The sequence below is a fragment of the Thermobia domestica genome, chromosome 6 (genome assembly GCF_964235325.1).
Source record: "Thermobia domestica chromosome 6, izTheDome1.hap1.1, whole genome shotgun sequence".
Taxonomy (NCBI): domain Eukaryota; kingdom Metazoa; phylum Arthropoda; class Insecta; order Zygentoma; family Lepismatidae; genus Thermobia; species Thermobia domestica.
The window spans coordinates 44,359,904-44,387,713 of NC_137459.1; the positions used below are offsets into that span (position 1 = coordinate 44,359,904).

The 27,810-nt window shown below is 35.6% G+C and overlaps 1 protein-coding gene across 1 annotated transcript in view; it reads right to left on the reverse strand.

The window, feature by feature from the left end:
- LOC145687967 (uncharacterized) overlaps nt 1–27,810 on the reverse strand; it is a 1,078,260-nt gene that overhangs the window by 786,767 nt on the left and 263,683 nt on the right. Inside the window, exon 3 of the mRNA XM_081761576.1 lies at nt 19,059–19,113. The gene's annotated coding sequence lies outside the window, so the exon portion shown is untranslated. The remainder of the gene's footprint in view (nt 1–19,058; nt 19,114–27,810) is intronic.

The window sequence follows — 27,810 nt, forward strand, 5'->3', positions numbered from 1 at the left end:
ACAAAAGTTTCATAAGTTATATTTAAGGCTATAAACATTTCGTAGATTTGTATGGCTCTCCAAAAGGCTAGATTTAGTCAAACATAGGCTAAATTGATATCACTGACCAGCAGCAAGGTCGTGCAGAGTGCAATTCTGCCACATGGTGTCGCCACTGTTGATTGAAAGCAAGCGAAATATCATCATGTTCTGCAATTTCTATCATTGTTGCAATTTCATATTCGTATTTAAATAACTGGACAAGGTGAAGATAAAATGTTATCAATATTAAATTTGGTTTGAGCGTACTTCAATCATAAGTTTCCTATTAAGGTACAATTGAATGCACGTTTGAATTGTGTGGTGTGTAGCTTTTGTTTATTGAAGGACTGGATTCTTTAGATACCAGATACAGTAAATACTGTAGGTTTTCGTATTTTGTTTAGACTATATTTTATTTGTATCTCCTTTATTTTGCTATTCTCTATGTATGTTTTTTAAAAAAATATGTATATACAGTAGACTTGCGATTATCCGAGCCCCGACTAACGAGTTCCGGGTTAACCCAAATGGTTCTAGAAAACTAATAAATAAATAAATACAATTTTAAAGAAATGCTTGAGGGAACAGCTCCTGTTTGAAACGGCACGGGTTGTAGTGTACGAGTAAAAGCTGGAGCGACGCGGCAATAAGTATAAATTAACGTAAAAATATGAAATAAATTTCTAAAAGAAATAAAGAAGTTTCGAAAGCCTAACCCCGAATCATTGACATAAGGCTGTAACACGGACGGTTATCGAGCCGCACTCGCTATCGTTTTCGGATAACCTAGTCATTCATTCTCTAGTTTTTACCCTTCACGACCACGCCCGTAGTAATGCAACAGCTTCACACCAATGTGTACTGCTATCAACAATTATCTTCGAAACTTCTGAACTATTTTATGATATAATTTAGAGAGAAAATACTGCATTGTTAGTTTATTAATTGTTTTGTGTATTATTATTATTATTATTATTATTATTATTATTATTATTATTATTATTATTATTATTATTATTATTATTCAACTTACATTAGACGATTAAACGTGCTGTACAGCAATTAACATAGATCTACTTAGTTATTATACCGTATCTCACGTCTTTACTACTATAAGTACAAAGGGGGCTGTGGCTCAGTGGTAGAATTCTCTACCCTGGTAAGGATTAGAACCCAGCTACCGTTAATGGTCCTTGTAATACTCTACAATCGTGTGTAGATTTTCTTGAGGTTCTCTCGTTTCCTTCCACGTTTGGCATTCCACCAATACCGTCTACCTCATCATCATAGACTCCTTAGCATCGGTTCATAATCGTAGGACGTTAAACCCACAAATGGTATCTACAGTTCCGCTCTTCATTTTGCAGAAAGTATATATTATTCGAGGCTAGTAAAGTTTATATTAACCCGGATATTCTGGACTCTACTGTAAAGCTTAGGCTGGAATTACCGTCGGTCCCTAACAGGTGGTGTTGAAGCAGTCTCGGACTCGCGAATGGCTATCACGACATTATTATTATTATTATTATTATTATTATTATTATTATTATTATTATTATTTATAATTCTAATAATACTTATAAGTGGCTTATTGTTTAAGTACACATATATAATAAAATAAATCAAATCACATAATATTTAGGTAGCTTTGGGATTTATTATCTTTTTCCCTTAGTACACAGGCTACATAAACCCGAACTTACAGTTTGTTTTTGGATGTTTTGTCATTTAATATCCATGTCCAATATGAAGGATCATAAATCGTATACACATTGTTTCCTTTGCTGGTCAGGAAATTTCACGTCCATCTAGTTCCGAGATTATAAGCCCAGTCTAACTTGGAAACCATACCACATATGCCCTTAAAAATACCTAATGTTGCAGAATTTTGTTGGATGCAATAATAGTACTTTAATTCCTTGTTTACAACAAAACCACGTAATAAAAAGATCATAATATTCTATAGAGCTACTTACACAAATATTTCTTGTGGCTGTGCCACGAGAAATTTGTCACAGTTCGCATCTCAAATATCTCAAAGAAAGAGTAAAACAAAAGAAAAGAAACGCATTTCACTGCCTTTCTAGTGAATACGGAACGATGTCTATCTTGTAAAGTAGCTTGGGAAGGTAATTTTCCACTTGTCACGTTGGTTTCTTATTTAATATTCTTCGAGCTATGCGAAAGGAAAAAATCGCAACTGAAGCGTGTGAGAAGCCATGCTGCCAGAGGATACCTTCGGTTTTCACCTTCAATTTGCAAAAAGCAACAGTTAGCAGGGATTAGATAACTACCATTTCACAAGAGGTTATTATTATTATTATTATTATTATTTGGTATCCTGAATTTATTAACATAAAAATGTCAGTTGATTGTTGCTCAAACTAGTAACGGCTACGTATCTTGGGGAACAGGTGTAACAGAACGGGCGAGAATTCCTGCTTGGTAATTGGGAGATGTCAGGTTCAAATTCTTCGACATGTTAGCAATACTAGGCTTGCACCTTCGTCCCATTAGTCATTTAGTGGTAATGATGTATGACGTTACAACCACTGGCAAAATTGTCAATAAAGAGATATATATACACAGCTGTTAGAACGGTTGCGCAATTCTACTCTATGTAAGCGGCCGCACAAATAAGCATGTGGATAGTAAAGTTTGGACCATGACAATACTCCGTGTCATACATCAGGAATGATACTTGACTTCTTACCCACAGTCGTTATTCTCGTCGCACACCATCACCCTACTCACCAGAACTAGCTTCGTGTAATTCTTTCTGTTTCCTACAGTGGAATCCTCTTAAAAGAGAAACTGTTTTACATTATAGAGGATATTCCGGATAACACGATGAATAAACTTGGATGGATTCCACAACAGGTGTTCCAGGACTTCTTCTAACTGTGGCGATAACATTGGAAATGCTGATTATATGTAGCACAAAGTACATTGAAGGAGACAATATTAAAGGAAGAACAATTCTTTGTGAGTGTGCGTGCGTGCATATTGATTTATATATTATATTTTAAAATAATACTTCCACATTGTTCTACAAGTTTTATATTAACAACGCAATTTTGTCATTTCTACTGCAGAAACAATACCATTTCAACTGCAAGATGCAGTACAACGAGCAATTCTACTAAGTATGTTCTTCACTACAAACTTACTTCGCCGGAGAATGAATCAGGGAAAGCAAGCTTTGTACTACTGAGCCACTGTCTCCCACGACAGCAAAATCATCGCGCACTAGAAGTTTCATTTTCGTCCGGTAGATTCCAACCACTTATGATGTTTACTGCCATCTTACGGCGCAATGTACAACTTCTAGCGTTACGCCTTTGTTTCACTAGTAGCAAATGGATATGAATATCTACCGTTCAAGTCACCGTTACCCGTGAAAATATTAACGCATTCACTCCAGTAACGAACTCGGCTGAGATAATCGCTCTAGCTGTCCATTGCAGAAAATAATGTTGAAAAATTGGCTTTCCTTCCAGGGTTATCGTGTGAAGTAACGGACAGACATAAGTCAATGTTATCCGTGAAGGTGTTAAGGCAGTAGCTCCCAACCTTTCTTGATTGATGACATACATTACTGAACGAACGCATTTGTTTGATTATTTTAAGTATTAATACTAATATAAATTATAATAGTGTAAAACTGTACAAAGTAGTGACTGTAGCACTGGGCGTCATTGCTGCTGCTGGAGCCGTTCACTGGTACAGTATGTCCAAAAATTGATTTTAATTAATTATCAAATGCTTCGTGATGTCTTTCTAATTCTAAAATTTGGGACACATTATATGGGACTACGCGACGCTTCGGTTGGGAACGTCTGGATTAGAGTATTTAGCGTTGCGATCCGTATATTCTGAAACCGATTGGCCGTCTCACGTCAATACGCCACTGAGCCACTTCTGTTAAGTCAATTGAGAACACTGTCGAAATAGACTGTAGAAAGGGTAACAAAGTAATTGAATTCTCCAATGTGAAACTTTTGTACTCTTCTGTTTAGAAAACAAAACAATAGACCAACTTGGAGAGAATTTACCGGCTAGAATGACTTGCCCCCATCGTATCACAATAACTGAATTGCTTTTATTTCATTTACTAATTTCCGTAGAATGTCTGATCCCCAACAGTTCATTACACTATTTTCGTACTTTTCACTTAAAAGGAAATAAGATGAAGAATCAGTGTTTTAATTTCTTTAAAAAAAAAAAAAAAAAAAAAAAAAAAAAAAAAAACTTCTCCCCACTTTTTCCTTTAATACTTGTAAGGACTAAAACTAATTGATTCCTTGGTGAAGACCGCTTAAAACTTTCCGCTTACTTTAACTAGGCAGCGCTTTCAACTCTTTTCCAAGGGCGAAAGAAAGTGCCCTGTAGCTTACTTAGAAAGATCGAGTCACCAGGCGGAAACCAAAAGCAAACAGCTTGCGTACAAACGTGGATTAACAAGAAAGCGATAACAAAACAAAAGCTTTGGTTGTAGTAGTTTTCCAATTCAAACAAAGCACGATAAACATGTTTCGTGCTTTTATTCTTCTTCTTCTTCGTTTCTATATTGGCAAAATTGGAAAGACCCCTCACGCTAATGTGCAGTTCACCATTCTGAACACAATAAAAAGAAAATGGTCAATCATTTGACCGTTCTCTTGCTATTTCTAGCAATTATTCTCTCGCCTTAATCTAGATAGAATTATCTCTACTTGGGTGGCAACTTAAAAAAAAAAAGAAAAAATAACTTTCGGATTAAAAAAAAATTGAAGAGATATACAGGGTGTTTCAAACAACATCGACAACTTTGGTAGATGATTCCTGAACCCAAGATAAGACAAATATAGACCAACATGGGTACACAAATGTTTCCTTTCTGAGTTATAGGCTGCCGAAAACATGAGAAAATGCACTTTAAATGTCCATAGCAACAAAACTACGAGACTTAACGTAGTCGGATCAAGACTTCACTTAGAAACTAGTATGTTTCCTATCCAAATATCCAATTCTCAGAATCCTGCTGTACTTCCGCAATTTTTTTTTTTTTTTTTTTTTTTTTTTTTTTACAGAGGTGGTTGGTAAGTACTTCAAATTACATGCCCGTAGCCAAACCCCTCTATAAAAACTGTTGCATGAGTACCTTAGCAATCTCAAACATGTATTTTCGATAATCACATATTAGTTCCTAAGAGAATTCTTGACCTGACTACGGTTGATCTCATAGTTTTGGAGTTATGGACCTTTAGAATTCATTTTGCCGTGTTAGCGGCAGCCTATAACTCCGAAAGGAAGCATTTGTCCAACCAGGTTGGTCTATACTTTTTGTCTTATCTTAGTGTCCGGAATCACCTCCCAAATGTTGTCGGTGTTGTTTTCAAACACCTTGTATATCCTTTGGTTTAAGTGATGAAAAATATAGCTCATGTTAATGGTAAACGTGCCTACGTTTTGATAATTATGATTGTTCTTCATTTAATTATTTATATATTTATTTTGTACACTCCTGTTCACAAAATCCTAGAAACACTTTCAGAGACTAAGTCCAGAAATGTAATCCTAGATCCATCACAATTTCCACAGATCTGTACACATGGAATTCCATTTACCCGACGTTCTTTATCTACGTAGACACTAGCTACAAGCAGTGTTTGCCGACGCTATCGAGCGTGGTAAGGCACTGAGTCTTCGTAAACAACTTGTGAAACGAGGCAATGTATGCATGTTCTTTGGTTTTGTTTCCAACTTTCATTTCCCAACATGCAACATAAAACTGCACTGAAAATAACTGTCACCTCCTGCTTCTACATCGCCATTGTCATGTACTTACTTAAGACAAGATTTGTCTCTAGTAATTGAGTGACCGCTCTTCCAATTGATCTTCACTTTTCATTTCTTCGTTTGTGTCCTTGTCCAACTGTCTTTAAGACTCTGAGTATTCTCCTCGATATGTGCTCCTTGTCACGTCTTACTGTTTTCAAGTAAATCTTAATATCATAAACACACTCCAACAAATGTATGTACAGGGTCATGCATTATATGTACACTCATATCCAAAATTATTATCGCATGTCTATAAATATGTTGATGTAGGAATATAATTTGATAACGAATTCGCCCGGTATTTCTTATACTGTTAGTTTGTGTATAATCGGCAAGGACATATATGTGGCAAATTTCATGTCAAAACAGCAGTAAATAAGAACAATAAAACGAAAATGAAACTTTCTTATCCATTTAGCAACATTTTGTTTTACTTATTCTAATTTTCGTATTTATAATCCTTTTGCTCTGAAATTTACTACAAATATACATTTTCCGATTATACACATAGCATCAGTATTAAAAGTACTCTGTAAAATCATTATCAAATTATAGTCTTACAAGAAGACAGTTATAGATATGCGACAATCATTTTGGACATGAGTGTACATAATGAATTATAATTTTATTCCCATTTGAAAATAGGCTAGCTGCAGAAGATAAAGACTTCTCTGCGACTAATAACATATGAAGTGTCGTTTTGAGAGTACTATAAAACAACATTTGCAAAAGGAATAGCTAAAAGTGTATAAATAAATTGAGTTTACCATTCATAACGTTCAATTAAACATGCTAACATTTATACTTTGGTGTGGTATGTCAAACCCTGAGCAAGTCGTATTGGGAAAACACATAGAACTTGGTTTTGTTCCTATTTATAGTGATAGTTCACGCCAAACTATGAACGTAGACAAGAAACGAGTGCCATCTATTGAGCACTTTTAATTTAGAGAGGGATGTATTAGGGCTGGGGTCTGCGCAAATTGCTAATGGCAATATCCTCAAAGGAAGGAATATGATCCAGAGTTCAATTGCCAATAGGGCACAAAACCACATATAAAACCGCCACGCTTTAAGAAATATGCTCTGCCCTATAGAGTCTTGATTCTAAAAATAGATGCTAAACTCCAATCAATGCAATCCATCAATTTTCAATACCAGACACGTTTGTTGAGTGTTGAGGTGTAATTAGTCAATTGACTTGGAGTTTAACGTCTATTTCCCGACTATTTGGAATTCCAACTACGTGAGCTTCCATAGGGAATCAAACTAGGATTTCCCGCACCAAAAGTTCATTTGCTAACCTTACAGCCACCACAGAGCTTAATAAAAGCATAGAGTAACTTTCTTTTTCGCAATTCATTTTAAATTTGTTCCCAGTAAGATCAAATCACATGCAAATTTGCAATGAATTTTTGTATGTGCACTTAAACTAATCATTTATATTTTTTAGCAATATGAATTAATAATTCTTTTTAATTTGGAACAAGCAAGTCCAAAACTGTAATATAGTATAGATGCTACGACTACAGCTGATTTCGTAGGCATCCTTCAAATAAAAACTAAAAATTTGTTGATAATGTCACAGTTACATAATTTATATGTTATTTCCAAAAATTTGCATATATTTGCGCAAATCTTTTAAGAGTTACACATAAGCCATTAGCGTGCCAACCCAACTTTCATATTCAGGCAACGCCATAGGATACAGTGAATGATCTGCGTTTAAATAATAAGTTTTATGTTGATAAAATAATTCAATATTTGTTCAGATAAAATTAGCTTATTCTGTGACTGAAAGTAAATAACATATTTTGTTCATTTTTTTAAAAATGAATTACTTATTAAACAGTGTTAAATGAACTATTCTAATAATTGCAGGTAAAACTGCACGTAATGTTCGTAAATTTATCTGAGAACTTGTAAATTCCTTTACATCTACTAGCTGAGTGCATAATTATCAAGTATTACGCGGTTACTAATCCAATGCAAAACATTCATTAGCTTCAGTTATAGCAACTATAAACGAGAATTAGGAATATTATTTTTAGAACAATAACTTATATTACTGTGGTTTATTTGCATGATATGTCACAATCTCTTTTACTAAACTTTGTTCAGTGTACAACTTGTATAAATGCAAGGAAACTGTAATACATTCATCTGTTCAATAATCTGCAGTAGATGCCACTTAAAATATTGTACCTTGAAAATCAACAAGAATTACCGTTTCAATTGTGCTTCTTTATTTATGATTGTCTTTTTCTTTTCCAGCATCAATGCTATATGGGATATGGATCCAAACTACGTGTACTTCACCTGGGATTGAATCCGAATCTTTTGTATGAAAATGACGTGCTATGACAAAGTTCTCCTTCCGATTTTAAATTACGAATAAAAGTAGTTTGATCCTCAATATTTCCGTTAACGATTACAAGCAAGGACGATAATATTATTAAATAATTACCGATAATAATATAAGATAACACAACAAAAAGTTAAATATCATTTAGACTACTCCCTGAGCAAAACAATGTGATTATTGTAAAAAATTATTAATTACATTTTTTTTTTTTTTTTTTTTGCATAATTGAAAGTTAAAAATAATCTATGTACACCATCTATTTAACTCGTTGTGTTAGTAAGCGCTTAGAGTTTATGTTTGAGGGTTGTACAGTCCGCAGCAAAACACCTGCAACATGAGCATGTAAGTTTATTGTGAAACGACAGTCTTTTGCTCTAAAATAAGTACGCAGGGGAGGACGTCGAGTTTTATTCTGGCGTGATTCGTGCTACTTAGACGTTATGTTGATTCCCTGCAATGTTAGCCGTAGTTTCACAACAAACTTACATGCTCATGTTGCAGGTTTTTTTTTTCTGCGGACTGTACCTATAGATCTGTATTATTAAACTGCACTTTTTATTCTCAAGATTTCAAGCACTAGATGAAACAAAAATATACATAAGTGATTCTCCAATGTGTTAATTCCTGAAACTGGGAGTAAATTAATCTGATAATGATTATTTAACGACAAATAATTTTATTTTCGCCTTATATTATAGGGAAAAACTTAGGGGTGCACCAGTGCATGTGCACCTCCCCCTACTCCTTGTTGTAAATATGCACTATCTAAAATAAGCAGATAGTAGTGAAAATAGCAACACTTCCATAAGGATTCTCTATGATACATGTATGCATCATATTACAAGTGTTCATGATTTAAAGAATTCGTGATCCAAAGCAGCAAGCTAATTATATCGACGCAAAGTGACTGTAGCTCAGCTAGGAAAACGTTGGCTCTGTATTCGGAAAGTCGTGGGTTCGATTCGCGAGACCAGACACTGAACATTTCCAAGACAATTCCTCATTCATACCACAGATGTCTAAGGACATTTTGAAAATACAAATTTAATTCAAATGTACTAGTAGTTATTGGTGCGCCCCCGTCAGAAAATTATGGACCTGGTCCAGTATATATACAGGCGCGGATCCAATGGGAAGGCTATAGGGGCCCCCTTGACGCCCAGGTATATACTGGATAAAATGGGCTTCAGTCCTACTTTCTTTACACTGGATAAAGCGGCAAACCATAGTTTAGCCCCTTCCTTGATTATATGCTGGATCTACTGACGTATATACAGGGTGTCTCAAAAGTTCCCTGACATAGGGTAACTCTGTTATTATCAGAATTACAACAGAATATACGAGGGGAAATCGTCTCCAAATATGATGCTTTCAATACAAAGTGAAAGATTTTCTTTCTTTGTTTTTACTCTGGTGAGCCTTTTGGGCTGTACACTATTTATGCTCCCAATGTTAAACAAAAATGCAACGTTGCCATTTACCTGAACCCATAATATATGCGACTGAAGTTACTTTGTTCATGGCCAGCCCCCATTTCAAACAGTAACTTCATTCACTTACGTTGTGCGTCCGCGTAAATGGCAACGTTTCATTTTCTTTAATATTGGGCGCATAAAAAGTGTACAACCCAAACGGCTAATCCGATTAATATATATATATATATATATATATATATATATATATATATATATATATATATATATAGTGGCGGATCCAGGATATGATCAAGAGAGGGGCTAAACCATATTTTGCAGTTTTATCCAGTGTAAAGCAGGATTGAAGCCCATTTTACCCAGTGTATAATTGAGCGTCAATGAGGGTGGCTATAGCCCCTATAGCCCTCCCCCCATGGATCCGCCTCTATATATATATATATATATATATATATATATCACTTTAGATTGAAAATATCATATTTGGAGACGGTTTTCCCTCTTACATTTTGTTTTAACTCTGATAAAAACAGAGTTAATCTGTTAGGGGACTTTTGAGACATTATATATAATTTCAGAATTGTGTGTGGGTGTCACTTTGCGAACAGTTTATTTATTTATTTGCAATATATCATTCCTATGAAGAGAATGTTAGCGAATATATTTATAGTTACACGGTTCGTTACGGTCATCGTATTCATGAAATGAGAGCTCTTACACTCAAGCAATGCAAGATAAATAATCTTTAGAAAAAAATAAATAAATAATATCACGTGCAATAAAATCCTATAATAATTGCCGCAATGACAAAATCTAAATTCTAACCCTAACCCTAGGTTTTATTTAAATTAAGAACGTAGTGCTAGACCACGAAAGAATAGCGCAAGTCGAATTAGAGTTTATGTTTTTGTGTTTATATCTGTTTGCAACACCGAGATTGAAAGAGAGGGTCAAATATTAATTTGGATTTGGAATCAGGACCAGAGCTTCTGTCAGATGTAGTGGACGGGTGCACGGATCATTACGCAAAATGAACCATCATAGACGCCTTTCCCCACCACACAATTTCGCCTTCAAGAGAGCTGGATTACACGCCCCAGCAATTCACATTAGAAGATTAACTAGATATAAATACAGTAGAGCGTCGATTATCCGAACGTCGGTCAACCGAACGACCGCTTAACCGAACTGTGTACTCGCTCGCACCTGTTACTCTCCCACCCTACCGTCCATCATCCCCCTCACTCCCAAACCAAGTTTCCCACAGTAGTCGCCGCACTGAGCCACCGCTGGCGGAACATTGCTTCTAATGGGGCCTTCATAAGGCGCTGCTGACCGGCCAAGCCGCCAGTCGCTGTGCTTCAACAATCAGCACACTTCTGTCGGTTTGGCACTGGCTGTAGAAGTACAGTACAGTACAGTACAGTACAGTACAGTACAGTACAGTTCGATTATCCGAACAAACCAGTTTTCCGAACACCCATGTCCCCCAATTACTTCGGATAATCGACTCTCTACTGTAACAACAAAGACATCTCTTAGCAGTTAATTAATGCAACAACGCTAAGGGACAGAATTCACGACAAAAGTATTGGAAGTAAAAGTGACGCCATATATTATTTATATGTAGACATCGCTGCATATTAAGAATTTAATAGTAAGACAATACTGCAATTTATTTTGGGAAAAAGTGACAAGATAGTTTGAAAAAAGCAGTGTCTGCGATATGTAATATACTGCTTAAAACAAAAATACTTTATCTCTTTACCACGAATCCTATCTTACTGTGTCTGAAGAATTTTACTCTTAAACGAGAGTAGTGATTTTTGAAAAATGAATGTTTTGAAAAACATATTGTAAGGATCCCTATCTTTCAATGAAAGCGCATGCTATTCAAGCAACACGTGCTACTGTTTACACGCATTAGTACAGCAGACAATACACATAAAACCAGGAAGACACGAAGCCAGCACGACGGGAACCGAAAAGGAACGATTCACCGACAAGTGGCCTATAAAAATGGACCCGAATAGGACAGAAGTATCAGTTGACCACTGATCACTTACCCTACAGCTGTTCCGGAAGTCGCCTTGGACAAAGGAATAATACCTTGCCTAAAATCTCTAGAGGCTGTCATGAGCTAAGAATGTTACCGAAAAGTGCCGTATCCTGAAGTCGTTGCAAGATACCGTGAAGCCTGCTTTAAGCGAAAGGGTTCCATATAAAATAAAATTCCTTCCTCCGCATCACTGGTCATAAGGAAGATTTTAAGATATTCACTTTATAGATACAAAGACTATTTTGTAACATTTTTTTAATAAAATAAATTAAGTGAATGGCTAGAATTCCGGACTGTCATTGTCTTTACTCACACAAACATTAGAATGTGCTAAGGAAGGTAAATGAGATTCAAATGTTTTGCCCAGATTAGAATACTACATAAATGCCTGAAGTTAGGGAGTTGAAACTCGAAATATAAACTCAACATTACACATAAGCGGAAACTTTGTTTAGCACTTTTCAAAATTCCTTTTTCAAAGGTGGGAAAATGAATTATTTTTTTATATTGTTTCGTTACATTGGCATATACGTATGCTGTCTGTTCTTTGTAATTGCATCGCGTTAAACGGCTTATCCGTTTGAAATGATTCTAGAAATCTAGGAATTGCACCTTCCCACCTTTAAAACCGGAATTTTGGAAAATGCTTGGTAACATACCTACTTACTTAAAACGAGTAGTTCATGTGCCGAGTTTCATCTTCTTAACTTAAGGGATTTATGTGGTACTATATTCCGGGTAAAATATTTGAATTCCTTTTACTTTTCTTAGCATACGTATTTAAGAACAATCATTTGTTATTCGTTTTTGTTTTTAGGTGTAAAATTCTTCAGATATACAATAGTAACATAAATTCGTGGTAAAGAGATCAGGTATTTTTGTTTTACTCAGTATATTACATACTATATATATATATATATATATATATATATATATATATATATATATATATATATATATATATATATATATATATATATATATATATAATTCTAAACTTCATCGTTCATAATGAGGAACTGCATCGACTGCATCGTTTATACGGTTTATCAAGCATTGTTAGGGTCATAGTCTACGAATATTAGGTGGGCAGGTCATGAGAGAAAGTACGAGGGCTTTCAAAGTTTCAACTGGGAATCCAATCGTGAAAAGAGCATTAGGAAGACCTAGGCCCAGATGGGAAGACAATATTAAGATGGATCTTGCAGAGATAGGAATACAAAGTAGAAACTCGATCCAGTTGACTAAGGACAGAAGTCAATGGACAGCTTTTGTGACCGCGATATTGAACCTCCGGGTTCCATAGGCCATAGAGTTAGTTATATTTATTTTTCCTCCAAAAAAATCATTGTCGCTTTTTCCCAGAATAAACTACAGTAGTGTTACATTGCTAAATTCTTACTATGCAACGAACACTTTCTTTTGTAATAAATAGTGAAATTACTTACAAGAGAATCGTAAATTTCTCTCTCTAACTTTCTTTTTAAACACTAGGGATAATATAAGTGCAATAACTTTTTACAATGGCTTACTATATTGTCAAGTTAGAATGTGTAGAGTCGTAACTTCGACGTTGCAATTTCTATACTCGCACCCGGAGGTGAATTGTATTTTATCTTCTTTTTTTTAAATGAAGCTTTTCTCTGGAAGTTTCATTTTGTTTCTTACACAAAGGAGAAAAAAGGTACTTAGTTACGGCGGATATTCATGAAAGAATTCTACAAAGGAAGAGGTCCATATTTTTAAAACGAGAGAAACGTTAAAAAGAGGAAGCTGCAATTACTGACTATAGCTCAAATTTAATATGATTTTCAGAGCAAAGATATTTTAAAAGTATTTTCAACGTGTATCCTGTTTACGGGCAGAAAATGAACACTCTCAGGGCTCCAGCTTCAAATTTGTTGATCCGAGAAAGAAAGAAGAATGAAATCGACCGTTGAAATTTGCTTCCATTATTTACGGTAAGACACTAAAAAAAGTAAAAAGAAAACAATGCTTCGTCAAAAGAAAGAATGTTCGTTGCAAGTACAAGATGTACGGTACGGAACAAAGGAAATAGGCTTTCATCCTTTTTATCAGGACTCATCCAACACACGCCTCCTGTTTCAGTATGATCACTGACCTTCGTCGTCGATATAAATCCTAGTTTCTAAGAAGCTGAGAGTCGAGAGTATGAAGCTTACAATAGGTACTATAAAAATATACGTGATATTTCGCAAGCGATACTTATTAGATGGCGCTCGTAACGGTAACTCAGAAATGGTGTTTTCCACCTTTAGCCGCTTGTTAGTCAAGTTATCTGTGTTCACCTACGTTTTAATTCGTGCAATTTGTTAATTATCTCATAATACTTGGTGGACACGAAAATTGTACATCCACCAGAACTACGAGGACGCTTACAAAAATTTCTGGCTTGATGCTGAAAAATCGTGTCAGTTGTAATAAACCGTTTATGGCATATACTATCATTCATGAAAGAAATAATGTAACAGTTTCAACTGACTACCTGTGTTATTCCGACACGGCTAATTCAAGCCACTGCCTTCAACGAACTGATGTAGTTAGACAGTTGTAATTGATACATTATGTATTTCATAGAAGGCGCTATATACCATGAAGGTATTATCACCAGTGGCGCGATATATCACTGTCAGACCGGAAACTTTTGGAAATGCCCTCGTAAACCATAAATCACATGCACCAACGGCAGATGCAGTAACACACTAATTTCCAGCTGAAAACGCTCTGTGACGTCATTCCTTGTTCCATTCTTAGTAAACCAGATGAACAGACATAAGGAGCAGACAGAGAAAGTAATTTTGAAAAAGGCTATGGCAGGAGACAAACAACATCATCCATAGCAGATCCCGTATTTTTTTCTTGAACTCGTGGCTAGTCGTATATTGCCCACATTTATCTGCGTCTTTCTTCCGCCTCGTTCATTTGTTAAAATATGCATTTATTTGTTAGTAGCTAGATCGTCATAATACTTGATCTTGGCTCGATCAGAAGTTCCTATAGTCAGCTGACCTTGAGCGTAACTGGCATATGCTATGGTACTATGTCTTCTGATATCAAACTAATTTCTATGTTTAGCCACCTAGAGAATGTACTTTAATTTGCTCATCAGATCATAGAAAAGGTAGACCTGGGCAAACATGTTCAATATTGGTTTAAAATATTCTAAAGTTTCTGACATAATAAGTTTATCGTATGTAAATAATACTAATTCGAAAGAAAGTGTAGTGTTATTCGTGTGTACTAAATTAAGTGTTCAAAAAAAAAAAAAAAAAAAAAAAAAACCACGCAAACGAATTAGTGATATTTTGTAAATAGAAACTTGAATTATGTTCGACGAGATCATAAATGGTTATTTTATCTTACTTTATTGAATGATATTGAGCATGTTATAAGGACAATCAGAAGGTATATATAGATTTTTTTTGTTTATTTGGTTTAAAAATAGGTTTATCTTTTTTAAAAAAGAAAATACTGACAATTACTGATGTTGTATAAAAAAATTAATGCTTCAAGAATTAATTTCAATCAATATTATTTTAGAAATTATCAGTTTTCAAAAATTGATTTAATTATATATATATATATATATATATATATATATATATATATATATATATATATATATATATATATATTTTGAATGAAAGAATGTAAACTGGACTTCAGACAGCACTTTCGTTGTGTTGCATCTTGGCTTTACATTGTATGAATAAGTTGATTTATTGTTACTTTTTCATAAAATCTATACTACGGTTTAAAATTTCAAATCACCCTGACACCTCAGAGTTACTGACTCTACCTTTATTGCAATCCTTTGCTAAAGTGTGTCCCCTTTATTTGAGTTATTTCTCCTACATACAGTGTAAAATGCCCCTGTCAACCATTTGCATATACAGGCATATAATTTTGTCTATGACTGATATAAAAATCTCTACCTGTATTTTTTTTTTTTTTTTTTAGTATACTGTGACAATGTTATGTTCTGTAAATATAATTCATAGATACTGCAGCACTCGTACAATACTGAGATATGTTGTATTACTTTTTTTCTGTTACGTGGTTAGAGAGTGTTACTTTCCTAGGATATCCCCAAAAATTCTCATTTTTATATTGTTCTTGAGTGAAATAACAAATAATCTTTATAAATTGACAAGGGAACATTCCGATTTGGTGAATTCAATTGCTGAAAATGATTGCTATCACTGGATTTAGCACCAAAAGAAACAGCGAGAAAGAGGATGTTTAGTGGCAGATCGTATACAGGGTGAGAGATAAGTGAGGGCAAAGTGCGAAGATAGAACGTAGAAAATGTCTAGAAATGCCATGTTAATTTTGAAACGAGTGGAGTGATTTGAGATCAAATTTTGGATATAAGGAATGCATGTAGAGCTCCACTGAATAGGTGCAATGCGAATCATAAGGGACACCTGAAAAGCCGCCATATTTTATTTAGCGCAAGAAGAATATACGGGAAAGAGGTCATATGACATATGGCTCTTGACGCACACCGTCTACTGAAACAATAGTGTCCAATACAGTTCGAGACCTCTGTTTAATTGCAACTGTTATGAACCTTAAGAATTATTGTGTGGTTGGTAGAAAAATGGAGACAACAGTGGACACATTTGAAAAACCATAAAGATAGAAAATCGGGCTCGCCACAGCTGTCGCCGGTATTGAAACTGAAGCAGTAGTCGACAAGTGTCATGAGTGCGCCAAGTACTGTTCGCAAATATCCAGTTTTGTAGAATGCATGTCTAATCATAACTTGGAACCTTGGTGTTGTAAACTGGAAGTGAGTGAGTGATTGCAAGTTAGTGAAGTTGTCCCGTTGTCATATTTTAAAGTCAGATGAAATAAAAATGATGCCTGTTATAATTTTACGAAATTCTTATGCGGTCGGAAGAACACATAAAACGGTTGTATGAGTGACATGCAACTATCAGAGATGAGGAGTCGGGTAAGTTCAACATTCTCCGGTTTCTGCACCAACTCTTCATCTTGGTTGGTTCTGCATAAACAAACGAGGAGCAGCAGTTTTCTCTGCTCTATAGAAAGCCAGAAACTTCAGCCATGAACACTTGCAGGCTGTTCTTGGTCATATTTGCACCTTTACCAGAATGTCAACGAATATTGGGTGGATTGGAACTTTTGTTGGCTCGAAAGTGACCTCATTCACGTTTGTGGTTGTTCCTCATTTACATCATCTTTACGACTGTATTGCTACATTGCAATAGCTTGGAACACCTCCTGTTACAGAGGTCTCAAACTGTATTGGCCACTATTGTTTCAGTAGACGGTGTGCGTCAAGAGCCATATGTCATATGACCTCTTTCCCGTATATTCTTCTTGCGCTAAATAAAGCATGGTGGTGTCATCTATGATTCACATTACGCCTATTCAGTGGAGCTCCACATGCATTCCTCATTTCCAAAATCTGATCTCTATCGCTCTATTCGTTTCAAAATTAACATGGCATTTCTAGACATCTTCTACGTTCTACCTTCGCAATTCGCCCTCGTTAATTTCCCACTCTGTATACAGTCTGCCACTAAACACCCTCTTTCTCTCTGTTTCTTTTGGTGCTAAATCCAGTGCTAGCAATCATTTTCAGCAACTGAATTCACCATATCGGAATGTTCCCTTGTGAGTATCATCTCAATATTCTTAATTACAACGATGCGTAACACTTGATAGTACAATAATTAGTGGTTCCGTCCGAGCCCTTGCTCCAGCGTGAAACATAGGTTTAATCAAAACTCAAACTGTTTAATATTTTTACTTAGTTTGCCTACCAATCACCCAAAGTTCCATCTTCTATATTTATGGAATTATTCAAGAATTTTTTATATAGAAGCAAAAAAAAAAAACGCACTGACACCTAATAGCTCCAGGCAAGCAAGTGAAAACGAACGAAGTGACATTTAATGGCTTCAGGCAGGCAAGAGATAGCGAAGGAAGCGATATCAATTAGCTTCAGGCAGGGAAGCGATAGCGAAGGAAGCGAAATCCATTAGCTTCAGCCAGACAAGCGATAGCGAAGGAAGCGACATCCATTAGCTTCAAGCAGACAAGCCATAGCGAAGGAAGCTACATCCATTAGCTTCAGGCAGGCAAGCGATAGCGAAGGAAACAACATCTATTAGCTTCAAGCAGGCAAGCGATAGCGAAGGAAGCGACATGTGCTAGCTTCAGGCGGGCAAGCGATAGCGAAGGAAACGACATTTATTAGCTTCAGCCACGCAATCAATAGCAAAGGAAGTGACATCCAGTAGCTTCAGGCAAGTAAGCGATAGCGAAAGAAGCTGAATCTATTAGCATAATTGCTTATTATTAAGATTTGCCTATTATTAGAGTTGGGTTGAGTTGATTTTAACGTCCCGTTCAGCAGCGAGGCTATATGAGACATGGACCTACTGATTAACGTGGACTCCGAACCACACAAGCTCCCTCCAGGAATCGAACCCGAGCCTCCCACGCCAAAGGCGCGTACGCTAATCGCATAGCCATGGAGGAGCTCTGCCTATTATTAGAATTGGTTATTGCTGTGTGATTGGAGTTTAAACCCTTTTCAGTACCGATACTATATGATACATGAACCTACAACTTAACGTAAAATTCGAACCATATGAGCTCGCACTAGGAATAGAATCCGAGTCTCCTGCATCTAAAATTCTTACTGATGTGTATTAAAATAGCAACAAATGTCAATAAACATCAATTATTTTTATTTTAATTTCAACTTCATTTTGCATGTCTCTCATCGATCACCAAACCATGTTCACCACAAGTTCACATAGTTTTAGATTCAACAAGAGACTTTTCGTTTCACCGTTGGTTTCTCAATCAGTGAGCCACTGATCTAATAGTTCCTACTTGAAACACGAGAGCCCCCTCTCCCTTTGCTGGTCTAGTATTTAGCACATGCCGAGTCTTTGGTGCACTGAATCCTGAGTTCGATTTCCTGGTGTAAAAGCAGTTAAATTCGAACTATTGCTATGTTTCGAATTCTCCCTTAAATTGTCGATCTTACCCTAATGTACCATTGGCGATATATATATATATATATATATATATATATATATATATATATAAGGACGGTAAATTCCGTAAATAATCTAAATATGACATAATAGTGTGCACCAGAAAGTTAGTCCTCTTAAAGGATTTGGTATTTTCTAAATATTCTATTGCAGAACCCAATTTTCTAGAACTTGCAACATTTTGTGTTTAGTGACTTGGCCTAGCTGAAGGGGGTTTGCCCCTTCCCGTAATCTGAACTCCTAGCTTTCCCTGTCTTTAAGTTTTACCTATTTATGAGAACATGTGTACTTACCTTTCGATAGCGCTTACATGCACACCGCTTGTTGGGAAACAAAGTTCTGCGTCTCCTGAAATAAACATGAATTTAATAAGAAGAAAATTAGTCATCAACAAATCAACTAATGCCTGTTTTACACAGCTTTTTTTTTTTAAAAAAAAAAGAAAACACATACTAAAAACTTTAAAATAAGTACCAATACGCATACACTTCTGTACCTATCCATTATACAGTATAATACATATATACATAAATACATATAGATAGATACATAGATAGATATATGAACTGACATAAAATAAAGAGGTGCTTCCGGTTGACGTGGAAAGTTGAAATTTGACATGGTTGTAGCTTTTCAGGACCAGCCCACAGGAAAATTGCCAAAGGCGAATATTTTTAAATTTAGGGGGTCTAAAAGAACGATGAAGAAATTCCCAGTGTAGTTTAAATGGGCGTTTTTTGACATAACATATAATGTTTTAAGTACTTAGAATTTGAATGAAAACTTGAAGTTTGGTTTGAATGTACGCTTTTGTTTGTGTTACCTAAATAAATCAGTAAAAATAGAAATTTCCAACTTTTGATTGGTCTTAGGGGCAACTGAAAAATCTTTCCCATGTTATTTATATGGAACGTTTTCTACACCCCAAAATGTTTAGGCACTTCCGGCGGGATTAGAATGATGAAATTTGGCATGATTGTGACCTTCTGGGTCTAACTTACAGGAAAATTGCCAAAAGTAAATATTTTTTAATTTGTAAAAGGTGTAAAGGGAGGATGAAGAAGTTCCCATGTTATTTAAAAGGGTGTTTCCTTGGGATACAAAAACTTATCTTTTAGATGGTTGAAATACAAAAAAGAAAATTGAAATTTGGTAGAATTATGGGTTTAAGTGGTATGAGGTTGTAGGCAAAGGAAACTCGGAGGTCTGGGGGCGGAGCCCTCAGCTAGGCAAACTCCTGTATTTGTTTATGAGACGCCTAAATATTAAGTGCAGTTCATTTGATAACATATACTCTTTGACAGAAGTTTCTATAAATAATACCTTTAAAAGAATTTATTTGTTTCAGTAGTTTATCTGAATTCATCATTCCAAGGATTCACAGTGCTGTCTTCTAGTGCATTGCTCTATTTCTCTTCTTCACTTATTGTTCATTAAACAAATGACATACAAAGATCGTAGCTGATCAGTGAAACTCATCCGATACTGACCAATATTGACGTGACAGTAGACTTTGATGGAATTTGCACATGTTGGAATTATTACGGTGTGAAAATGTTTGGTTCCTGAGTTATTGGCCATGAAAGTTGAGCTTATACTTTGAAATGCAATCTTTAAGTTTTACGTCCCACGTTAATGCAGGTTAAGCTAAAGGAGACGGTGATGATGAAAAATGAGTGAAATGGTTGAATGAAGAAAGTGGGAGGAAACAGAAGAACACCGAGAAAACCCACACCTATGGTGTTTGTCCTCCCCAAAGCCTACTTGGCGCGAGCTGTGATCTAACCACGGACCCCATGCACCAGAAGTGAACGCTCTACCACTGAGTCACCGCTTCCCTGAGTTTAAACTTTCTGGAAGGATTATACAGAACTGAATGTTGGACGACGAGGAAGAGAGAGAAACAGAAGTTGCATGTGACGGATATGAAGATGCTGAGGTGGATATGTGTAGTGACGCGGGAGGACAACATTAAGAATGAAGTGATCTGGGGAACAGTAAAGATAAGACTAGTAGTAGGACAACTGAAAGAAAGTAGACTGATATTGATTAAACATGTAAGAAGAAGGCCTTTGGAATATATAACTTACCGAGTGGACAGGGCCGGATCTATAATTCTGCGAACTACGCGCTCGCAGGAAGCGCTCGATGGAGAGGGCGCCAAACTGGAAAATGAATTTTGTATTTTAAATGTGAATATTTATTAGAGAAAATGTTATAATGAAACATTTTCCAAATAGCCTCAAATAAACCTTGTACGGACTCGGACTGACATATAGTAAAATACATACATCAAAAGGGCCATAAAGTCAAATCTTTGTGTGGTTGGCTGTAAAACACATCTTTATTGGCGACAATGCCACACTCACAAGTGATGCTAGTTTGAGGAAAATTTCAGCGGCGCAGGGAGAGTTAACAAAGTTTTGTTTAAAAAGGAGAAAAAAAGGAAATTTTACGATTATGAAATAAAATGTAGGGGAATTTAGCTTTTTAATACATGTTATATTAAGCACTACGAGAGTACGAGAGCAGCATTCTTTCCACAATCCCGCCATACCGTATGCACAAAATACAAATATAACAGATTCTTCATGCCTTTCCCAACAACCCTTCCGCAACCTTGCTACAGAATATCATTGCCAAATATTTCTTTGAAATGGGAATGGGTCAACAAACAAAAAGAAGTCAATAGCACGTGTTGCTTATGGATTTGGTGGCATTGTCACAGTAGAAAGAAATATCTTCAAAGGTGCTCCGCCTTGTCATAAACAGTGTCCCTGTATAGTGCTTCGGTTCAAGGACCCCAGTTCAGTAGCGTAGCCAGGATGTGTGTTTGGGGGGGGGCAAGTGCTGTTATAGGTACATATAGAAAAATTACAAACAAAAAATATATAAATATAAAAATATATAAAAAATTACAAACATCAAAGTACCAAAGTACATTGTCGGACCTCTTTGGGGGGGGCGGCTCCTCCGGGCCCCCCTTCCCTACGCCACTGCCCCAGTTAAGGGTTGAAAATTTCAACGTAAATGAAATGCACATTATTGAAGTTCAACCGACTTGGCTTTTGTTGTCCATTAATCCATGGAGGAAGTTGGCAAATAATAAGAAAAAAAGGACGGACAGTACAAATGAAAAATCTTCGAGTTTTACGTCCCACGATTATGCCGGTTAGGCTAAAGGAGACAGTGATGATGAGTAATGAATGAAATGGTGGAATGAAGAAAGTGGGAGGAAATGGGAGAACCCCGAGAAAACCCACGCACACGGTGTCTGTCCACCACAAAGTTCACTTGGCGGGGGCTGGGATCGAACCCGGGACCCCAAGCACCAGAATTGAATGCTCTACCACTGAGCCAGACAGTACAAATGAATTACAATCGCTGCTCACTGCTTAATCCTTACTTTGTTAATGTATATTAGTGAATTTGTCACTCATCAGCATTTTCGTTTCTATCCTGAGTCGTTTTGTTTTCTTTTTATTTATTTATAGTGATGTGTGTTTTCTGTTTCCAGTAGTACTCTGTATTTCATGTAATAATATTGGTCAACGATTGAAAAAAAATGAGCATTTTATCGAAAAGAAATTTGCGAAACGTGAAAGAAGATCAGAAGCAAGCGAAGGCTCTAAAAAGTTTGTTTCGACTTCTGGACAAAAAGCCATTTCCATTTTCTATTGAAAACCCCCTACAGCTCTACAGAAAATTGACATCGACTAATCAACGTAGCTTTCCGTACTGACGAAAAAAGAGACCTTAATTATCAAACTGAGTCAACGCTTTCGAAAATTATTGCATGTTGAATTTAACATTAGAGTATATAGGCAGAAGTAAGTTTTTCGATTTTAAAAGAACGGTAAGAGAGAGAAAGCAATTCTAACGAAATTTCCAAGACAAAATATCAAGTCAATATTAAAGAGCAAGTTTCCGTAAATTTCCACGTTCACTGCCACGTGTATACTTAAGTATACACACGGCGTAGGTAAGTACAGGCCACGTGTATACTTAAGTATACACACACTAGGTTTCCTTCTTGGTCATGTGTGTTCTTAACTATTGACCATCCTACTTTGCCTTTAGGGGTGATATCACATGTGACCTGAGTGTCTTTTATTTTCCTGTCAGTTTATGGAATTTGTTTTCTGGGGAAGAGGGATCAAGTTTTGAATCTAGTACAGAATTTTCTTTTATATTGAAACCTGCTTGTTGGTACAATATCTATATGTATCATTTAAAAACAAAAAACAGCAAGCAAAACTAACTTATAAATATATAGGTATGCTGTTTTCTTTTTACATTTTGTTTGAACAATGTATATAATGTATTTTTGCACTACAGTACATAAAAACATTGTTTCCTAAATTGTAATACATGGAGAAAACGCACCTAAATCTGATAAATGTCAAACGATTAAAGCTTTCCTGAATTGTAATTAGAAAGAAATATGAATTAGTGATTTCCTTCTCATATCTAATATCTGATATGATCACTAATCACTAATATCTAATATGATTTCCTTCTAATATCTAATTCCTGTTATTAGAAGGAAATATGACAAATCTAATGAATCTCACTGAAGCAGTCTCTACACATATATGGACTCTTAGGGCGGATGTCACAATAGGTCACAATTTGAGGTGCACGTTTCAGTTTGCCATTTATTAGCTGACCACTTCTTCCATAATTTTTAAACACAAAACACATCGCCCCTTTTTGGATTTTTCCCAGAACTTTCTGTCAACCAAATAGTGAGAGTTCTCCTTTTTTTGCCGTTGGGGTTGTTTCTTGAGGTTGGGGTTGGTTGCTTAGGGTTGCTAACGACAGGATAATTTCTTCTCTAAAATCTTTTATACTAAGAGATTTCTCTGGAACAATAGGCGAATGAGCAGGTAAATGAGCAAGTGGAAAGACATGGGGGAAGTATTGATGGCTTCAACAAAGCACTGCACAACTGTCTGCATCCAAACAAACAGGAGAGGTGAAGGTAAAGCAAAAGCTCAATACATTGTCGACTACAATATAGGGAAGTCTTCAATGAATATATATATATAATCAAATGGCCTTGCATTATACGTTTTTTGGGGCTGTAGCAAGTGACAGAAAAGTCATTATTGAATTACTGTGGGAAACAAGATTAGTAATATTCCTTTGAACAATATATTATGCCAGCAACAAAAAGATAGTATAAAAAGCAACCTACCCATGAAAACTATATTATACATTGTATCATGGTAAAGACACAATTATAACGTTAAATAAGAGTGAACGGAACAATATATTATCCGTGTATACTTTAGTATACACGTGGCTTGGAAAGGACTATGAACCGTCCCAGGCCATGTGTATACTAAAGTATACACGGCTGAAAACATCTAAAAACATCAAAAACAACACTGAAACCATTAAAAACTGAAAGATCAAATTAAAAATGTCACAAAAGTTAAAAAGTAAAAAAAATGAACGTTTGGCCTGAACCCACCCATAATCCGAAATTACGCGTGGCAGTCAACGTGTTAAATCGGGGTGGAATTGGCTGCACAACCAGTACCAACATTAACACAAAGGCCAGATAAGACAATTTGATGTAATACTTGCTTGAAACGTGAATGATTGAAGAAACATTGTAAGGTAAAAGCAATTCTGAAGTGAAAAAGTAAGCAATTGAATTTTAAAATATTTAGGAAATGGATACGGATGCAATAATGAGATATTTTGGCAAATTGAAAGGCATAAAAGCGTCTTTATAACATGAACTTTTCAGTAACAGGAAAATGATAAATGAAGCTAGTTATCATAATCGTATCACTAGAAAATACTATGTAAATATGCTTTAAGTGAAGCACATGAGCATATCTCTTTGTCAAAATCGGCCCTGTGTCAATGTTAGTTTTAAAGCTTATAAATTTTATTATGTTTCGACTTTTATGTTTCAATTGTACTTGTCAAAATACATCTTAAGTATATAGCTTAGTTGTGTCTCGTGCTTATTCAACAAAAATGATATTAACTATTAAAATTGGAACTTTGTTCAGTATTCATTCACAGTCAATTAGTCATAATTTTGCAATTTTTCGTTAATATTCACAAGGAGACTGTAGATATTGAAGAAATTTGCGATTGTGACAATTATTTGAAGAATTTTTGTCCATTATAACTTTCTACTTTTTATGTTATTATTTAGGTGGGAGGCGCCTAAATATTGTTTGCTTACACTTAAGAAATGTCTAGAACCGGCCCTGCGAGTGGATGCTATAGAACTGAACGGAAAACTAACTCGAGGCCAGCCAAAGAAGTGGAGAGATTGTGTTAAGCAAGATATACTGCAGTGCAGGTCGTAGCGGATATGACACAAAATAGAAACAGGTGGAGGATAGCGATCTAAAAGGCCGACCCCAGCTAGCTTGGTAAAAAAAAAAAAATAAAAAAATAAAAAAAATAAAAAAATAATAAAAAAATCAGGCTATTATATATTTCTTGCTATCAAAGAAACTCATTAAATCTTGATCATACCTGGCGTGGTGAAAACCTCGAAAAGACTAACACGCGTGTGACATATTATAGTGCATGACATCCAATCTGAATTTAGTCTTAGGCTATTTGAGAAAGCGTTACCCCCTATAGCGAACGCGGTCAAAGTGGCTATTCAGTAATTTTACTTTCACCAGATGTGTAAATCATACTGTGAGCCAGTCAGGGTTTCCAGGTCTTTTTGCCAGGTCCAGGTGTGTAATAGTAAAGTTCCAATACTCTGCACAAACCATCTTCCAAGTAGCTGTTTCTTGATACATTCCCTTTGCCTGGCAACACGTCTTTCCTTTGTTCCTTCCTTTTGAAATCCTTTAAACAGCAGGCGGTCTATTGTTCCGACCCGCACCAAATACGCTCGAGCTGACGTTTTCTCAGCGAGTTGATTGCTTTCGCGTTTATGGTTAGCCATCTACATTTAAATACATGGTCAGCGTATTTCAAGAGTACGCACTAGCAATAAATACGCTTTGCGATCGCCTCAAATACCCGGGTACTAAGACTCAACAAAATCAAGAAATTTCACTAGAATATGAATTATACAACTCATCCGAGTTTGACCATAATTAACAATGTAATCGAGAGAGATGAGGTCTGTGCACATATGAGATATTATGGTATGTAGTTGTTTGGTTTCCGAGTTATAGTCTATCAAAGTTAGGGTTTATATTTATTTACTTATTGCTAATTCAAAACCTCAACTTTGATGACAAATAAATCCAGAACGAAAACTTCTGTACAAGAAACTATATATACAGGAAGCTTATCAACATCTACGAATATTTCAGATACAGTCAAGTGGTCAACTTTTATTGTTGTTATTTAACGTCCCACGTCTTTACACCAAGACTAACGGAGATGATGATGGTGGGATGCATGAAGAAAGTGGGAGGAAACGGGAGAGCCTCGAGAAAACCCACATACATGGTGTTTGCTCAGGACAAAGCTTACTTGATAGGAGCTTGATAGGAGCTAGGATCAAATCAGTGACCCACACATACCAAAGGTAAGCGCTCTACAACTGACTCATCGCGATCCCTGAAAACCCTTTGTTCTCAAGTTATTGACCATCAAATTTCGAGTTTGGACATAGTCAAATTTTTGACAAAAAAAAAAAAAAAAAAAAACTAGTTGCGATTGATAGAATTCGTGCGATCTTGATCAAAATATGAGAATGAGGCGCTTTTCAAAAATTCGCAATATGAGAAGACCTATGACGAAGAAAAAGGAAAGATGATACTCTCAAATATCAAAATATTTAAGAAGTAGTAAGAAAATTAACGGTAAGTCATCCTTCTTCGTTATCGTTTTATTTTTAATTTCAAAAATAATTATTTGCGTTCTTGAAACTATCTTACAAACAAAAACTAAATAAATAAAATATATAAATAAAATATATAAATAAAATAAAATATATTTATAGTGGTTTCATTTTTGTTATGGATGTTATGTGGTTTAATTCATAACATCACTACGGTAGCTAAAACATATTAATCACATCAAATATCAGTAGTAATGTTCACTAACTAACTAAACTAACTAACTCTATGGCCTATGGAACCCGGAGGGTCAGTGCCGCGTTCACAAAAGCCCTCCACTGACTTCTATCCTTAGCTAATTGGATCCAGTTTCTGCTTTGTATTCCTATCTCTGCGAGATCCATTTATAGTGAACATTCACAAAAGTAATGTTCACTATAGAATGTAAACCATTTTATACCACAAAACTAATATTTCAATAACTTTGTACTTTTTCTTTCCTTTTGCTGACACAAATCACATTAAATCCAAAAAACGTTGTCAATTACAACAATTAATTATTTCAATTAATTGTTATGAGATTTTAATTGTCATGAGATCAAAGCACTTTGAACGCCTTTATTATTGAACTACAGCTATATTATTCTTAGTTTATAGTGTTGTTACGTTGCTCTTAAATGTGCGTATTTCTAGTTTTACTGGTTGAAACAGCCGCTCTTCGCAAGGGGAGAAAATGTTGATAGAAAGCATTTTAACTCGTTCTTTCCTTAAGACGCATATTTAAATGGAAGTGTAATGATCGAAATTCGTAATGTCATCCATTTCCAGAACCCTCAGCCCCTCTTACTACCATGTTGATGGGACTGAACCTGGACTTAAACGACGCCAGGAGTATCATTATTCATCTCTGTAACATTAAAAAATGGTTTTGAGATGAACAACGCTCATTTTCGATTATTATTATCGATTATCGACCCCTTCCCACCTCTAATCCTCACACCTTAAGCCGATGGAAGTGAATTTGAATACAAACGCCATCGGGTAGGTCACTATTCATCTCAGCGACCGCAAAAACTATCGATTAGAAAATATAAATTATTTTTCGATTATTTTTCCATAACAATCTGAAGAGAATATCAACGAGTTGTTAGAAAACTTGAGGAATGGTTGTGGAGAATATGGGATGAAAATAAGTGTTAGAAAGACAAAGGTTAGAAAGACGAAAGGGTCGGTGACAAAGATAAAAGTAGAAGAGGAGAAA